Below are 18120 nucleotides of genomic sequence, written 5' to 3'. Positions count from 1 at the left end.
GCATTTTGTTTTGCTCCCGGCTTTTCATGCCTGCGAGGGGAGGAAAGAAAGGATCCAGAGTATTTTCGGCGTCCAAACACACATCCCTTTTACAATAAGACAAATGACTCGTATTCGTGCTATCAAATCCGGCAGCGTCCGCTCCCCACCAACCACCCCTTCTCCCAGGACCTCGCCAACATTTCCTTTTGTGGCTGTGGGAGAAGAAAATAGCAGCTCACGCCGTGTCCGGTGCCGCGTGCCTCTGCTTCCTCCAGCTCTGCCTGCAAGCTCGGCTTTTACAAGCTGGGATTTTAATAAATTAACGCCACGCGTGCTCCTGCAGCTGCCGTAACGGCTTTCCAGAAGGTGTTGCTAGAGCCAGGCTTTGCTGGAGAGAAATGAGCCAGTGATTTGCTAGGGGAAGCCTCATGGCCCCAGGCAGAGTTTAAGCCAGGCGTTTCCAGAAGCCCCGGGCTGGGCTCTGAGGGCTGCCCACTGTCCCTGCGCCTCTAACAGGGTTGCAGGACCAGCCTCAGTTCCTGGAGGAGGTTCCCTGATGGCCAGGGAGGCAGCATGTGCTGCGGGGAGCCCCGAGGGGAGAACAGGAGACCTGGACCCTGGTCCTAGCCCAGCTCTGACTCACAGAGGGGCCTTGTCCAAGCTGCCAACCCCCTTGGGACCAGTTCCTGGGAGGAATAAACTCTCAGGGAAGGGTGGTCCATCTCCTTTGTAGCACTTACCCAATGAGAATCTAACACTTGTGGAATCGTTTGACCATCTCGATCGGGGGGTCTGCACACTTAGGCCCATGGGCCATATCTGGTCACATGCATCCGTTTATATCTTCAGCTGCTTTCACACTGCAGTGGCAGAACTGAGTAGTTGCCATGCAGGGATTAGATGGACCCCAAAGCCTAAAATATTTAAGCTCTGGCTCTTTATTGGAAAAGTTCATCAACACCTGGTCTAGATGGTAAGTCCCATGAGAGCAGAAACTGTGTCCCCTTTGAGAGTTTTAGGGACATCCTCAAGGTTACTCAGCTAGTAAGTGGCCTAAAAGTAGATGTGCCTGTGGAAGGCTCAACATCCAAGACTGTCAGAGAAGTTACCAATTAAATGTGCACAAGTAGAGGTGGAATTTGACAAAAAAGAAATCCCTCCCCAGAATAAAAATCTTACGATGCATAGGGGGGTGAGGTCAGGGTCTGGGATAAGGCTTCTGAGCAGGGACCTCGCTCAGGCAGACTCACCACCATTTTCTAACTGCGTGGCCTCGGGCAAGTATGTACCATACATCTCTGAGCCTCAGTTGCCTCAGCTGTAAAATGGGTATAACAATCCTTCTTTTGCAGGACTGGTATGAGGATTTATCATGATAATCTAAGCAAAACGCCAGCACAATGCCTGGCAAATATTGGGAGCTCTGTCCAGGGCTGGTTTCCCTCACTGGTCATGCTTTTCACCCGACAGAGACAGAGTAAGGGCCCTGGGATCATGAGTGGTAACAATGTAGAGGATGAAGTATTTTAGAATCACTGGACCTGCATTCAGATATCGGCCTTACTTTTCTCATCTGGAATATGGAGGAAAATAAAGCCTTCCTTGCAGGGGAGTAATAAAGATAGAATGTAATCGTGTGCGCTATGTATTTAGAACCCTCAAGAATAGTAGATAGTAAGCGCTTAGTTGCTACCCCCTCCCAGATGAGCTGGCTTAGGTAGATTCTCGTTTCTCCTGAGCTGTCACAGGAAGGAGTAGCTTTGGGTGTCTCTAGGTCCCTCGTGGACCACACCCTGAGGGTAAAAGGCTCTGAGAAGTCTTCTGTCCTGTCTCACTGAAGTGGAAAGTTCCATAAAACCCAGAGGCGCAGCACGCCAAATCAGCTCAGCTACACTCTTGGCACCGGGACCAACCAGTGGCTTTGAAAATGTGTGTTTTCCTGGATAAAACCTCTAATTGGACAATTGTAGGTCTTCTGGCTTTATGTCGACTTTCTGACTTTGAAAGCTCTTAAGCTGGGGTGAGGAAAAATTTATGAATGGGATTTCTCTATTTCTGTAGCACTCTGACTCATGCTGTTGACCCAACCGGGGGGCTGGGCTTCCATTACTTGCTAATTTCTCTTTACCAGGTGGTCCTCATTCTGCGTGCTCCCTCACTGAGCCCCAGCCCCAGCGACTAGAACCCAGGCAAAGGGTTTCTGGCTGCTTAAAAAATTGTCCTGTACCCAGATCAACTTCCCAGGTAAAGGAATATGGTGCTTGGGAATTTCTCAGGGAAGATTTACAGTTTTCTCTCAAATTTTGAAAGCTTGTTTTACCAGGGTTTTTAAGTCCTTCTCATAGAAAATGCTCACAATCTGAGTTAAAGGGCATCTGGCTTAGAGGAAAGGCTGATTCCTGGCTGAGAAACATTTCCTTTGGGTCCCTACATCCAAGACTCTTTTAACAGTAGAAAACAGAGCTACAAAGATGTGTCTGGACCAGTGCAGCAATGAGACTGACTTCACATAAAAATTGTGTTAGTTAGGGTAATGTAATCTTCTATAACAAAAAGACCCCCAAATGTATAAAGGCTCAATGCAATAGAAATGTACTTCTTGTTCACATGATAGTCTGAGGTTGACATTTCTGGTCAGCGGGTGGCTCTCCTCCATCCAGTTACTCAGGAACCCAGGCTGCTTCCATCCTATGGCTTCACCATCCTGCATCTAGTCAGAGGAAGGTACAAAAGAATGTGGAGAAGGCTCACCAGCTTCATAAAAGCCTCAGCCTGGAAATGGCTCTCATCACCTCTTACATTTCATCAGTGAAGTCACATGGCCACACCTAGATATAAATGGAGCTGGGAGCTGTTGTTGGTTTCTGGGAAATTCCTCCACATGGAAGGAATATACCATAGAAGGACAAGCATGAATTTTAGGGGCAGTTAGCAATATTTGCTACAGAAAGGGAAATATACTAAAATGGAGTCCATAAAGAATTAAATACAGCTAGGGTGCCCTTGGATCTGGCATCTGGCTGACAATATCACTATCTTTGTCTGAATCCCTAGCTCTTAGAGCAGTGCCAAGCATATAGTAGGTGCTCAGTAAAGCTGGTGAAAGGGTCCTAATCTGACTCTGGCGTCCTTAAAAAAAGAGGAAATGAGGTCACAGATACACACACAGGGGAAAGACCATGTGAAGACACAGGGAGAAGATGGTCATCTACAAGCTGAGGAGAGAGGCCTCAGAAGAAACGAACCCTACTGACACCTTGATCTTGGACTTCTAGCTTCTAGAATTGTGAGGAAATTAATTCTGTTGCTTAAGCCACCCAGTGAGTGGTAGTACTTTGTTATGGCAGAAAACTAACACAGGGGGAAATGAAGTCTGCTGTTCTCGCCCGTGTTTCTCTCCAGGGCACAGGCCACGAGGTAGCTGCGTGAACTTGGGTAGTGCGTAAAAGCGGCAGGAGGCTCTCCTGGGCCTCCAGGGTGCCCTGGAGCCTACAGGCCCGCAGGCCTCCCATGATGACCTGGGCACCAAGGGGGTCTTCCAGCCAATGAACACCATGGCCGCCACCACCCAGCCCCTCCTCTGCACCTCCCTATGTCGGCTGCTGGCAGTCCTGAGACTCCTGGGTCATGGCCTCCAACCCAGGTGAGCTCAGTCCAGAGGAAGCCATAAGTCCTGTATTTCCTGGATCCTAAGACGACATCAATTACAAAACACTATCCATTCAATAACAGGGTTCCAGGAGGCAAGAAGGGCTCTGACTCAGAAGCATGGATTTTAAGAACTACCCTGATTTTAGTCAAGGGGAAATGGGACCACCTGCATGTCTTTGAATCAAGGAAGTGAAATCATTGATTCTAGCACAGGGGTGTGTGCTGTGACAGGGAGGGTGCTGGGAGAGAGTGAGTGATTCTGCCTTGTGCGAGAGGTCAGGACCTTAGAGGACACACGTGAGGAGGAAAATGCCGGGCCAATGAGGCAAGAAGGGTAGTCCCAGCAGAGGGAACGGCATGGACAAAAGAATAAGGTGTAGACATAGCTGCGGTAGCAAGGATATGTGTAGGGGAGCAAACAGAGGTGAGACAGGGCAGACAGACAGAGTGCAGGCTGTGAAGGGCCCGGGATGCTGTGTGCAAGGTCCTCAACTGCATATAGAGCAGAGGGTGGGAAATGAGGCCACGGGCCAGGAGAGCGCCCCAGGCCCATTCAGAACAGGGGGCTCCAAAGCAGATCTGTTATCATAGCTCCATCTCCTTCAGAGGCTCCCCTCGTGAGAGCACAGATGCTTGGTAACCAAGGGATGGTCTATATAAAGCCACCTGTGAGTCGGTTCTAGGAAGTATACTGCAGGATGGAGAGGGAGGGAGGGAAGGAGGAAGAAGGCCCTGAGGGGGAATGGTCTGCCCCGAGCCCACTGTGAGGTCTGGGGCAAGTCCCTGCCTCTCCCTGGGCCTCAGATTCCAGCACCTCGTGGTGGAAAATTGTGCAGGCTCAAGAGGCAGCTGCATGGGTTCAAAGCCAGGCTCCATCTCTTACAGTATGTGTGCTTTGGTCAAATTACTTAACCTCTGGGCCTAAGTTTTCTCCTATGTTAAGGGGCTAATAATGGTACCTCCCTCTTAAAGGTGCTATGAAGATTAAATGACATAATGCACATAAAGCCCCTTTAACAGTATCTGACACACGCAAAACACTCAAAATCAGCTCTTGTAAAATATGATGAGATGATCATGATGGACTAGCTTTGGAGGTTTTAAACCTTACACAGTGTTTTTTTCCAACGTATTTGGAACTGCAATGTGTAAGAAAGGTTACGTTGACCTCTTCTGGTTGATGCAGGTGGAGACCCCGAGACCAGGCCCTCAGCATCCCCCTTCCACAGGGCTGTCTCCCAGCAACCCCTCCCCACAGGGCACCTCTGCAGAACTCTTAGGCTCCAAAAACACCAGGTTGAAAGCAATTGTCCCAGAAGATCGCTGAGGTCTCTCAGCTGCTCTTTTTTTTTTTTTTTTAAATTTTATTGAAGTAGAGTTGATTTATAATATTGTGTCAATTTTGTCTCTCAGCTGCTCTTTTTAATCTAATTCTTATTTCTGAAACCTGAGTATACATCTGGAATAGCTATCCTTTACAGCTCAAAATCCATTTTCCAAAATCATCAGCTGTGCCAGGCCTCAGGGACAGTCTGGGAAAGGCAAACCAAAATGGACACGGAGAGGTGAGGAAGTTAATTGAACAAAAATCCTGACTGCAAAGACCCACAGACAACCAAGTACCACCTCCGCATTTTTTTAAGCCAATAAATGTTTAGTTAAGGAATTTCACACACTGCGATTCATTCCACTGCCTAGCAAAGTTACCTTAGTTCCTCCAAAACTTGAGTCAAGCTTATCTTCAAGATATAGGCATTTTTAAAAGATCCCATACTTCATCCACAGTAGTTCTGTCAGTCAGCCTGGTCGCAATTTTCTTAGTTGGGTTTCTTTTACCTCCACTTGAATAGGGACGTACTGATGACGTACTTCAAAAAGTATCCCACCTAGAATCTTTGGGATCTAGTTTTTCAAATAATTCACTTTGGAGCTCTAGCAGTTGAACTGCAAGAAGTACATTGCTATTTTGGCTAATGATCTAAAATGCATCATTCCTTAACACATTTCTCGTGTTGCAGTTGCGGTACATCCAGTTTTCACTCATGACCTTAGCAAAACGGTTAACAGTCTCATTATCACCGTTTCAATAAATTTACTGTGATATAAGCAGACCTTGTGTCTCAATTTAGTCCCATGAACAATTTCTGGACAATATGACCAACAGTGCCCTTCTCATTAAGAATGAGGCTTTCGGGCTTCCCTGGTGGTACAGTGGTTGAGAGTCTGCCTGCCGATGCAGGGGACACGGTTTCGTGCCCCGCGGAGCAGCTGGGCCCGTGAGCCATGGCCGCTGAGCCTGGGTGTCCGGAGCCTGTGCTCCGCAACGGGAGAGGCCACAACAGTGAGAGGCCTGCGTACCACCAAAAAAAAAAAAGCAAAGCCATTGCATCAAATTGTCTGTGTGATTCATTTGTTGCATGCACTGATGAAAAAAGAATGAGGCTTTACCTCCACATTTTTTTATTGAGGTATAGTTGATTTATAATATTATATAAGATTCAGGTGTACAACATAGTAATTCATAATTTTGGAAGGTTATACTCCATTTATAGTCATTATAAAATATCGGCTATATTCCTTGTGTTGTACAATATTTACTTGTAGCTTATTTATTTTATACATAGTATTTGTACCTCTTAATCTCCTACCCCTATGTTTCCCCTTCTCCCTTCCCTCTCCCCACTGGTAATCACTGTTCTCTACATCTGTGAGTCTGTTTCTTTTTTGTTATAGTCGCTAGTTTGTTGTATTTTTTAGATAAGTGATATCATACAGTATTTGTCTTCCTCTGTCTGACTTATTTCACTTAGCATAATACCTTCCAAGTCCATCTATTTGTTGCCAATGGCAAAATTTCATTCTTTTTCGTGACTGAGTAGTATTCCATTGTATGTATATACCACATCTTCTTTATCCATTTATCTGTTGATGGACACTTAGTTTTCTTCCATATCTTGGATATTGTAAATAATGCTGCTATGAACATTGAGGTTCATGTATCTTTCTGAATTAGTGTTTTTGTTTTCTTTGGATATATACCCAGGAGTGGAATTGCTGGATCACATGGTAGTTTCAATTTTTTGAGGAACCTTCATATTGTTTTCCACAATGGCTTTAGGAACATATTTTTTAAAGATAAGTCATGCTGGGCTTCCCTGGTGGCGCAGTGGTTGAGAATCCGCCTGCCGATGCAGGAGACACGGGTTCGTGCCCCGGTCCGGGAAGATCCCACATGCCGCGGAGCAACTAAGCCCGTGAGCCATGGCCGCTAGGCCTGCGCGTCCGGAGCCTGTGCTCCGCAACGGGAGGGGCCACAACAGTGAGAGGCCCGCATACCGCAAAAAAAAAAAAAAAAAAAAAAAAAAAAAAAAAAATAAAGATAAGTCATGCAGATGTGACCATCTCCACCAATCACAGTCCAGGGTAGTTTCTCATCCCTTTGCCTCTAGGTGATCGGCACTGCCATTGCCCTGTGTGAGGTGCCCTATGGTTGTCTCTTCTCCACTATGGGACTGTGTCTTGTTCTTTCACCTCCGATCCTAGCACAGGGTCTTTTTTTAGCTGGCACCCAATAAATAGATATTGAATTGATCGAATGGAATTGAATATGGAACCTCTACATGGTCAACTCCAAGCTGCATTCAACAATGACCCAGAAAGACCTGGATCCTGACTGCATAGTGGTCATTGATGGGGTGGGAAGATTACTAAGTACAGGTGTGATAGGGCTCATGACTTATTATTGAAAGATAAAATTCCAAAGCCCACAAGGGGCAGAGGTTTGCCTTTAGGATCCACTAGGGCTGGTCTTGGGAGGACCCTGGAAAACATCACCTTGAGGTCCTGAAACAGAAGGTCTCCTTGTTTCCTGGGACCCCAGAACCCACTGCAGAACTCTACCCGGCTTTTTCAGCATAAATAGAAGCCTGGTGCCTTGTCATGCACTGTTTTCACAGCACATGCACTCTAGACATTGGTCTTTAGGCTTCCATGGCAGACTCCAATTTGCAGGCCACAGTGAGCAAAAGCTGGGAGAACAAGCCCAATCCCCAGCCTCTTCTCACCGACTACCCTCTGCCTTTCCTTCCTTCTGCCTCTGCCTCTGGTCACATGCCAGCTGCTTCAGCCACCTTGAGCTTGTCACTGTTCTCCAAGCTCTCCCACCCCTTAGCCATCAGGTTCTCTCTACCTGGAATGTCCTTTCCTGCACCACTACCCCCTTTTATACCTACTGAGCTCCTACTCATTCTTCAAAACAATCCCAAATGCCACCTCTTCTAGGAAGCCTTCCTAAATCTCCCCAGTTGGAATTTGTAACTTTTCCTTCTCCCATCCTTCCGTAGAACTTATACAGCATGTATGGTATTCTGCTTGGGTTTTAAGTTATATCTCTTACTTCCGTTACTATGTTATAAACTCAGTGAGGGCAAAGATTTTTATTTTACTGGGTATTCGCATATATGTGGGAAGTCCATGGATTTGAACTTCAATTCCTAGGTCTTTATGGATATGTAAATTTAGATAAGTTACCTAATGTGTCTGAGTCTTAGTATTCCAGTATGTAGAATGGAGGTAAAAAACCCTTTTTTCATAAGCTTATTGTGAACATTAAATAAGATGAAGTAATAATGAAAATGAAATAATAATAATGAGAGCTAATATTAAGTGTTCACTTAGGCACTGATCTAAACTCTTTACAAGCTCATTTAACACATTTTTTTAAATTTTAGAAATAATTATAGATTTGCAGGAAATTGCAAAATAGTGTGGAGAGATCCTTTGTGAGGGCACCCAGTTTTCTCCAGTGGTTAAATCTTACATGATTATAGTACAGTATCAAAACAGGAAACTGACAATGGCATGATGGTGTGTGAGTACAGTTCTGTGTCCACTTGTGTAGATTTGTGTAACCACCACCACAATCAAGACACAGATCTATTCTATCTCCACAAAAATCTCCCTTATGCTAGTTCTTTATAGAGCCACCCTTCTCCCTTCTACCAGGAAGCCAGTAAGGGTGGCTTACGTTTCGCCAGCCTCCCTTCTCCCTTCTGCCATGCTTACCTCCTGGCAACCATTATTGTGCTTTCCATCTGCATACTTTTCTCATTTCAACAATGTTCTCTGAATGGAATGACACAGTATGTGACCTTGTAAGATTGACGTTTTTCACTCAGCACAGCATAATCCATCCAAGTTGTTTTATGCCTCAGTAGTTCATTTCTTTGTTGTTGCTGAGTAATATTCCATGGTGTGGATGTACCATGGTCTAGCCATCAAAGGACATCTGGGTTGTTTCTAGTTTGGGGCTATTACAAATAAAACTGCTACAAGCATTCATGTATAGGTTTTTATGTGAATCTAAGAATTCATTTCTCTGAGATAAATGCCCAGGAGTGTAATGGTTGGGTTATATGGTAAGTGTATGTTTGATTTTTTAAGGAAGAGTCAACTGTTTTGCAGAGTGGCTTGTACCATTTTACATTCCCATCAGTAATGTATGGGTGATTCCATTTCTCCACATCTTTGCCAGCGTTGGGTGTTGTCGCTATTTTTTTTTTAAATCTTAGCTCTTCTATTAGGTATGGTGTGACATCTCACCATGGTCTTACTTGCATTTCCCCAGGAGTGAGTGATGTTGAGCATCTTTTCACATGCCTATTTGCCAACTGAATATCCTGTTTGGTAAAATGGCTCTTCACATCACTTGTTCATTTTCTAAACGGATTGTTTGGTTTTTTAATGTGGAGTTGAGAGCCCTTGGTCAGATATGTGCTTTGCACAAGTAGCTCAGTTAATCCTCATAACAACCCATGAAGAAGATACTAAGATGATCCCAATATACCAGATGAGGAAGCTGAGGCACCGTGGTCAGCACGCCGCGTGGCAGCAGATGGGCAGTGAATAATCACCGTGAGCCATGCGGATGGAGCTCAGACCTTAGGCACGTACAACTCACGGCATTTTGGTGGAAATGGTGGGGCTGCTGGAGATAAGGATGGGAAGATAAAAGTTGAAGCCATGGGCTTCCCTGGTGGCGCAGTGGTTGAGAGTCCACCTGCCGATGCAGGGGACGCAGGTTCGTGCCCCGGTCCGGGAAGATCCCACATGCCGCGGAGCGGCTGGGCCCGTGAGCCATGGCTGCTGAGTCTGCGCGTGCAGAGCCTGTGCTCCGCAAAGCGGGGGACGCGGGTTCGTGCCCCGGTCCGGGAAGATCCCACATGCCGCGGAGCGACTTCTTTTCATCCACATCTTACCTCTCTCCTGTACCGCAGGTTTGGTGAAGAGCTGCCAGTTTCCACTGCGGGGATTTTTTTTTTTTTTCCTCCATGCCTACCCTTTCCAGGGCACTGGGAGGCAGCCTGATGTCATGGGAAGCACAGGGCCAGGGGTCCCAGCCGGGCAGTGAAAAGTGTGGGAATTGAATGCTTTACCTCCCTGAACATTCCGTCTCCACATCTGTAAAATGAGAGTAACGACGGTAGCTAACTGGCAGGGTGGTTGTGTGGATTAAACGGAGAGCAGAGGGTGAGAACAGGGCATTAGTAACACACATGGATTCAGAATGGAGCTTCTCCTTTCTATCTATGTGACCTTGAACAATGTTCTTAACTCTTCTAAGCCTCAGTTTCCTTATCTGGAAAATGGGGACTATCTCAGTTCCTACCTTATAGGGTTGGGGTGAAGATTAAGTAACATGATACATGTGAAGCATTTGAACAGATCCTATCTCTAGATGAACATGATGAAGCACTTACTTTTTGCCAGAATCTGCTTCTCTTAGGTTGAGTTCATGCAAAATAAGATGAGGCACCAAGACAAGGATATAGGTGCAAGAAGTGTACTAGGGAGGGGATCCCAGGAAGCGGAGAGAGAGAGAGGAAGGGAGATGGGGAAGGGCGTTGTTCTGTGGGCATCTGGGGCTCAGAGAGGTCGTGGGGGACATGCCTCAGAATTGTTGCACTGGGTTGGGGAGATGGTGAGGAGGATGCGGTGTTTATCCACCGTCTTCCAGTCCTCCTAGGCTGAGGGTTGATCCTGGGACATTAATTCTGCCATGCTTCTACCTGCCCTGAACTTGAACTAAGCATATTTCCACGACCAGAGAGAGAGAGAGAGAGAGACAGAGAGACAGAGAGAGAGAGAGAGAGACAGAGACATCCAGGAAGGCACGTACAGGGGGCCTGAACTATCTCCAAGGGGACTTGGGTGGGTGCTGGCAACCTCTGCTACGTTGCAGTAAGCACTTAAAACATTAACTCATTCGATCCCTACAACAACTTTAAGAAAGAGCACGATTTCCATCCCCATTACAACCCAGCTCCCAAACACTTGCAGACACGTTCAGGAAATGAAAGTTCCACAGCACGATACTAATCCTTCCTCTGCGCGATGCACTCTGAACTTTTCTGTATTTTTTACCACGTTATTTAGAAAATGCTATTTGTCACCCACTAAACTGTTTTCATAACCCAGTAACAGGCTGCAATCTACAGTTTTGGAAAAGATGGTGCTCTCTAACATTTGATTTAATAGGACAATGTTGATGACAGTGATGATGTCATAGGGCTGGCATCCGGCCTGGTGCCCAGAATGTGCCCAGAGAATGTTGGTTTCCTTGCTTGCCCCTCTTGGCAAACCAGAGCCCGTGAGCAGCTGCCTCCCAGGCTTGCAGACGGAGGCCTGAGCTGGCTCAGCTCGTCTCCTGCTCTGACCCAGACCTGCCCCAGTGGGGTCTGCTCAGCCTCCTCCAGGGGGATGGGCACCATCTTGGGCTGTGACCTCCAAGTCACCAGCTCCCCAGAAGCCAGCCCCTCCTTGGGAGACGAGGTTATGCCCTGTCCCCACGACGCTGTCACTTCCTTCCCCTGAGTCTCTCTAAGTGAGGATTGTTCCCCTAATCAGGATGGAGACGCAGCTCATTACAAGCTGGTGAGGCAACGGCTCTGTGCTCCAGGCCCGAGACAGGCTGTCTGGGAGCTTGGCCAGCTTCCCGCTGCCCTGGACACCAGGGCAGTGGCCTCAGAGCAGAGCCAGCCGCTGGGTTGGTTTGCCCCCTTCCCCAGGGACACAGGCAGACAGACACTCTGCTGAAACTTCCACGGCTTCCACTATCACAAAAATTCTGCCATGCTCAGACGATGAGTTTCTTTCAACCCTCAGTGCTTCTTCGAGAGCATCTCAACAGCATCTTTGATAATAACTGGCATTTACTGGGCATGTACCATGCACTAAGCACTATGTCGAATGCTTTATATGCAGCGTGTTACAGCATGTGGTCTTTACAGCAGACCCACTAGATAGACATGATCATCCCCAGTCCACACACGCAGAGACTGAGGCATGGAATGTTTCGGTGACTTGACTAGCTCACCAGGCAGTTAGTAAGTGGCCACACCCAGCTGTCCCCAGATTCCACACCTGTTTCCCACATCGCCAGGCTGCCTGCAGGAATGTCACCCAAAGTTGCCCCTTCCTCCTGGTTTCCAACCCTGGCTTCACTCTGTGCAGCGGCCAGGTGAGTTCCCACAGGTGACTTCCCCTCTGCGAGCCAAGTTGCCCTCTTCCATTCCTCACGGCACCTCCTTTCCTTCCTAAGGCTGTTAGGAGGAGTCAAGGAAATAATGTGCATAAATGAATCTCTGAGAGCTCCTGGTGCGTTAGAAGGTTCTCAATACATCTATTTATAAAAGAGGCGATTCAGCTCTTTTTCCACTGACTTGACAGCATCCCGCAGCCATTTCCCACAGGCATGATGTCACCATCCTGAGGGGGCATGGCAGCCGATCTAGAAGCCTTCCTGTGCTCCTGGGCTTCTCACTTGTGCCTTGTCTCACCCCACTGCTTGGCCACACTGACGTGCCCCCGGGCAGTAGTCTCCAGCATGACTACTGTCTCTCGGAGGGCTGCGAAGAAACCATTTATTTCTTCCAGCAGCAGACCCCTCCGCCCCCGGGGCGAGGGGAGCCGTCGTCGTGTAGTGCGGGCAGAGGCTGATGCTGGAATTCTCATTAGCTACAGTTGAATTACTGCCTGCAGTAGACGTTTATAACAACAGTAAGTCCCAATTAGTTGCTTGTTACTTCAGAAATAATTACTGATAGTGGCCCCTTTGTCTTTGCTGTAATTCCAGCTTCATTCCCAAGCTGCAGGGGTCTAAATGGAAAAGTTGGGGTTCTGGGGTGCACGTGGAATGTTTGCACCGAATGGTGGGTTTCGCCGGGGTGCATGCGTCTGTCTGAGTTGAGTGGAGGCGTGCCCATGGCCGGTTCTCCCCCATGAAGACACCTCCGCGGAGGAAAGCTGGGACCTTGATCCCGAGCCGATGATGGAGATGGGGCTCTGCTCTCAAGGCAGGTGGGCCTGAGAAGTGCCACCCTCTGCACAGACAGACCACACTGTGAACTGTGCCTGCGACATGCCCCTCCGCTGCCCCGGGGACCAGTCCCAGACGCTAACCATGGCAGCGACAGGCACAGCCGGGTGGCAGAGCTGATTTCCAGGGTGAGGACGGGGTGTGCCATTTCCGCTGCGAGGACAGAGCCCCGGTCTCGGCCACGCCTCTGATCCACAGTCTAAGGGGGGCCTTCCTACCGCACTGAGGAGAACTTGGGCATGCAGGGGGCCTCAGGGTTCCCCAGCACGGGAGGTAGGCACAGCAACCGGCCGTCTGTGCTCCTTGGGGGATACGCTCAGGTAAGGCCATCCACGGCTTTATTCCAGTCTCCTAGCTTCAGGGCATCCTTCTTTGCTCTGAACCTGCTTTCATGCTGCTTTCGCCTTTTTAACTTTTATTCTGTTGCACCTGTGAGAATATTGTAGTGCCGAGGAGCTGTTGTCTTTGGAAGCCGTGTAGTAACTAGAGCTAACATGTATTGGTAACTTATTATCTGCCAGACGCTTTTCTAGGTGCTTTAGATGTATGTTGTCGTTTAATCCTCACTGACAACTCCCTGAAGTAAATACAACTGTTATCATCAGCCCTGATTTGCGGATGGGGAAACTGAGGCTCAGAAAGTTTATGTAATTTGCCAAGGTCACCCAGCCCATCAATGGCGTAGCTGGGGGATTCCCTCCCAAGCAGTTTGGCTCCACAGCCAGGCTTTTGACCACTACGTAATCCTGCCTCTTATTGGAAGAACTTGAACCTTTAGGGAACTGGGTACCTCACAATGCAAACATCCCCACTGATTTTTCTTTGATCGGCTCTGAATAATATGGTCTTTCACGACCAGCTTTCTTTTTAAAAAATTCTTGGGTTGGTTTTTCATTCCAACTGTGTTCTCTGAAAGCTTCTCCCCATGTGGACCCTCCACGGTGGCTCCGGCCAGATGCCCTCTGTTCTCAGTGCTTCTGCAGCTTCAGTGGTGAATGAAGTGGGTGGGGAATCTTTTGGACCTGGCCCAAGGGCCACCCTCATTTTGAGGTGACAAAGCCCTCTTTCCCACCATGCGGGCCAGCTCTCAGCCCTTTCCCATGCGTCCTGTCCCTCCTCCTTTATGACCAACTTGTCGAAGAAAGAAGCCACACTGCTGGGCCAGTAATTTGCTGTTTTTCCACCATGATTTTTGGTCTCTTTCCTCATGAGGATCCTTTCCAACGAAATTACAAACTATTTGGCTGGAGGAACCCGCTGAAAATTCATCCTTTCTCGTGTTTTCCTTCTTGCCTTCTGTTCATTTCATCCGTTGGCCCAAACCACGATGCTGTCTCATTGTCAATCATCTGGGCTCTTCTGTGTTTGGAAGTTCATTTGGAAAATCGGGTCTACGAGGCAGAAACGCTCCATATCATCCCAGACACAAAGGGGCCCTTTGAAGGTGCAAAGGGTTTGGGATTAAGTGAGTAAGCAAACAAGCGTGGCCTTTGAGGAGAGCAGTGTGGGAGGGTGAGGAGAAAAATAAAACGGCTTCATAAAACTGTACCTCAGTTTATTTAGACAAGGGGAGCTTATTTGTGTTTATTCTGTGCTCACATCCCAGAGTTTCAAGGAATGCCCCTTTAATCTACTCCAGAGTCACGGGGGCTCTTGCCAAAAATCCTTTGATGGCCAACCTTTTTTGGAGCGTCAGGTGAAATGTGGGCTCGGGGGAGGCTGTCCTGTTTGACAGCCAGCATGAGGGGTACCTGGTCTATTTCCCCACTTCCTGGGACTTTTCTCCTTCTGTGGGAGGGCTTGTGTGTGGCCCTCCCTCCCCAGCTCTTCCCCTAGTCACATGTGTCCAGAAAAACCTCAAGCCTCAATGGGTACTAGCTCTTCTTTTCTTCTCTTTCCAAACCAGCTTGCACCCCTGTCTTAGTTTGGGTCCTCCCTAACTGACCCTGAGGGAAGGATTGCGATGCACGTAGTTTATTTGGGAAATGATTCCAGGCAGCATTATGAGGGTGAGGAGTAAGGCAAAGAGAGGAGGAGGTTCATAAAAGGGGCCTCGTGGGTGGGTAACTGTTGTGGGAAGCTGGGGCTCAGTCCTGTTAGGGACCCTCTGAGGGACTGTGTGGGGCATACCTCGGAATTGGCCCACTGACGTGTTTATCCACCAACTCACAGGCCCTGGTTGCGGGGTGCTCCTGGGTGTAAGCACCCCAGCACCTCTGGCCTGCTGTGTTTGGTGGCCAAGCATCTCTCAGAGAGAGAATGGCCCCATGCAGAGGGCCACTGCCACTGTCTGTGGGTGATCTCTAGGCCCGGCCAACAGTGATGCCAGAGTGTCAACAGCATCTGCTAAAGCAACCAAATGCTGAAGCGCCATGAGCGTCAGACAGAAGAATAACGGTGGTCAATGTTGACCTCTAACTTCTAACCAATTACATGTCTATTAATCTTATCGGTCTGCCGAAACCTTGGAGGTAGGCCCACTGTCAGGATCTGCAGTATAGCCTTGCGGCTGAGAACATGGACTCTGGAGCCGGAATAACTGTGTTCAAATGTCATCTCTTCTGCTGAGCAGTTGTGTGACTCAGGCCAATTACTTAGCTTCTTTGAGCCTCAGTTTCCACATCTGCAAAATGGGGGTAACAGTAGTACCTATTTGATAGGGTTGTTTTGAAGTTTAAAATAGTTAATATTATACATATAAAATAGTATACATATACATATAAAAGCACTACGACAGTAGCTGGCCTGCAGTGGGTGTTCAATCAACACTAGCCATGGTCATCGTTCTACAGATGAGGACATCAGAGCTCGGGGGTTATGATGAGCTGCACAGAGGATGCAAGACCTTAACTCAGGCTTTCTGCAGCCACAGTCACTCTTTTCCTACTATACCACAGGACTTTGTAATCATTAACATGTGAGAAAGCACTTTATATACTGTAAAACGCTCTACAAATACTTTGGTTATGAGCTGACTATTTCCTGGTCCTTGTAACAGCAGATACAGTGGTGTTCTCTTAAGAGCTCCAGTCTAGCCTTTGAGTTCTGCTATCTGTCATTGCTGTAGAGCTGGCAGCGGGCACAGTGCCTGGTTGGACGTCAGCTAAGTGGGTGAGTGACCAAAGGCCCCAGGACGGGCCCCACTGACACTTCCCATCAGAGCTCCCACCTTGGAACTTCCGCTTAAGTCTGGCCTTCTCTCCATCACACGCCCCAAATGCTGCCTCTCCCAATGCCCACAGGCCCCCCTCGGAAGTGCTCCCTGCTCCACCTGCCTTCGGCCTGCTCGAGCCATCACTGTCCCCCAAGCACAACCTCTACAATTTCTCCTTCGGGTTGCCACGCCCACCAGCCCTCCCTGACCTCCCCCCACCCCGGGCTCAGAGCTGCCCTCTGCTTGCTCCCAGCCCGACCCTGATGTCTGCCTCATCATGTACTCCTGCAGTATGAGAGGGGCCTCCTCACCTGCCTGAAAGCTCCTGTGGGCAGAGCCGAGTGGCACCTGTCCTTTATTCATCTATTTATCCATCGTGGTACCACACACTGTACCCCACTGGGTGATTAATTGGGAAATCCGGACACACAGAACAAGCTTGGTGTATGGCTGGAGGAGCTCAGTCTGAGGGGAGAATGGCATGCAAACATCCCTAACGATGCCAGTGAATCTCGGTGGGGACACAGAGCTGAGAGTGCCCAGAGACGTGGGTCATCTCTCTCTGTGTGGTGCAGTCAGGGAGGCTCTTATGGAGGTGACACTAGAGCTGAACTCTTAGCTTAGGGTTGATTGAGTTGCAAGGAAAAGCAGCCTCCTCTAGGAAAAGCCAGGTGGAGGAAAAGGGAAGGGGGGCTGGATTTTAGAGGAATACAAGGAACCTTTTGGAAACAAAGAGCAGGACCTTCCCCATGGGAGCAGAGGAGTCGTCAGGGCCCCTGGTCTTCTCTGTTGTCAGGGCCTGCCCTGCGCCTCTCCATTTAGCTTCCTTTCCCCACGTGACCCCACACGGCCCAACTCTGAGCCTAGATGACCACCCCTACCCATGCCCCATGGCCTCACCATATAGTTCCCGGTACCTGTGACACTTACCAGCCCAGCCCGGGCAAGGTGTCCATCCTGGCTCCAATCAGCTTTGGCCAGGGAAGCAGGGGCATCTAGTACAGAAAGGCTACCTCAGCCCCCCTCAGTGCTGGGAAGCGAAGACTGCATCTCTATGGCGGTTTTGAAGGGGAGTGTGTTAATTTCCTGTGGCTGCCATTACAAACTTCCGTAAACTTGATGGCTAAAAAACCACAGAAATATATTCCCTCACCATTCGGGAGGCTGGAGGTCCAAAGTCAACGTGTTGGCAGGGTTGTGCCTCCTCCGAAGGCTCTGGAAAGGCCTCTGGTTCTTGCCCCTTCCAGCTTCCGGTGGCTCCAGGCATCCCTTGGCTTGTGGCAGCATCACTCCAGTCTCTGCCTCCGTCTTCACGTTGCTGTCTCCTCTGTCTTCTCCCCTGTTCTTCCCTTGTGAGAAGACTTGTCATTGGATTTAGGGCCCACCCTAATCCATGAGGATCTCATCTTGAGATCCTTAGCTTAATTACATCTGCAAAGACCCTTTTTCTAAATAAAGGTTACGTTCACAGGTTCTGAATGGACGTATCACTTGGGGGCCACCATTCAACTCCCCACAGTGAGAGTCTGACAGATGGAGAAGGGAAAGGAGGGTGTATCGAGCTGAAGGAACAGCACAAGCTAATGATCGTTGCTCAGGGAACAACGACATTACTGCTGCAGGGTTTGCTGATGGCAACAGAGGGGTCTGCGGTTAGGTGGGACCAGACCACAAAAGGCCTTCTGTGTGTCATAGTAGCTTTGCCCTGTCGGCAGCAAGTGGGCCACTGGTTGCTCATGAGCAGTGAACGAGCATCATAAAATGTGTTGTAGGCAGGTCATCCTGGCTACAGCCTGGAGTTGTATTAGAGGCAGACAAGAATGGAGGGAGGGAGATAGTCATTCAATAAATAGTGATCAAGCACCTACTGTGTGTCAGGCATGTTTCAAGACATTTGGAGTATAGCAATGGAGAAAAGGAGTTAAGCTGCGACTGCTGTATTAGGTCTTAAAACTAA

General features: G+C 48.5%; 1 protein-coding gene and 1 non-coding gene across 2 annotated transcripts in view; one reads left to right on the top strand and one right to left on the bottom strand.

The window, feature by feature from the left end:
- NAV2 (neuron navigator 2) overlaps positions 1-18120 on the top strand; it is a 764629-nt gene that overhangs the window by 247257 nt on the left and 499252 nt on the right. The window lies entirely within an intron of this gene.
- LOC131760676 (small nucleolar RNA SNORA1) lies at positions 5689-5822 on the bottom strand. Its single transcript, XR_009336781.1, has one exon. It is a non-coding gene; the product is annotated as a small nucleolar RNA SNORA1 (small nucleolar RNA).

This window comes from Kogia breviceps, chromosome 7 (genome assembly GCF_026419965.1).
Source record: "Kogia breviceps isolate mKogBre1 chromosome 7, mKogBre1 haplotype 1, whole genome shotgun sequence".
NCBI classification, from domain to species: domain Eukaryota; kingdom Metazoa; phylum Chordata; class Mammalia; order Artiodactyla; family Physeteridae; genus Kogia; species Kogia breviceps.
The sequence above is the reverse complement of the archived record's forward strand: the minus strand, read 5'-3'. Positions and strand labels throughout refer to the sequence as shown.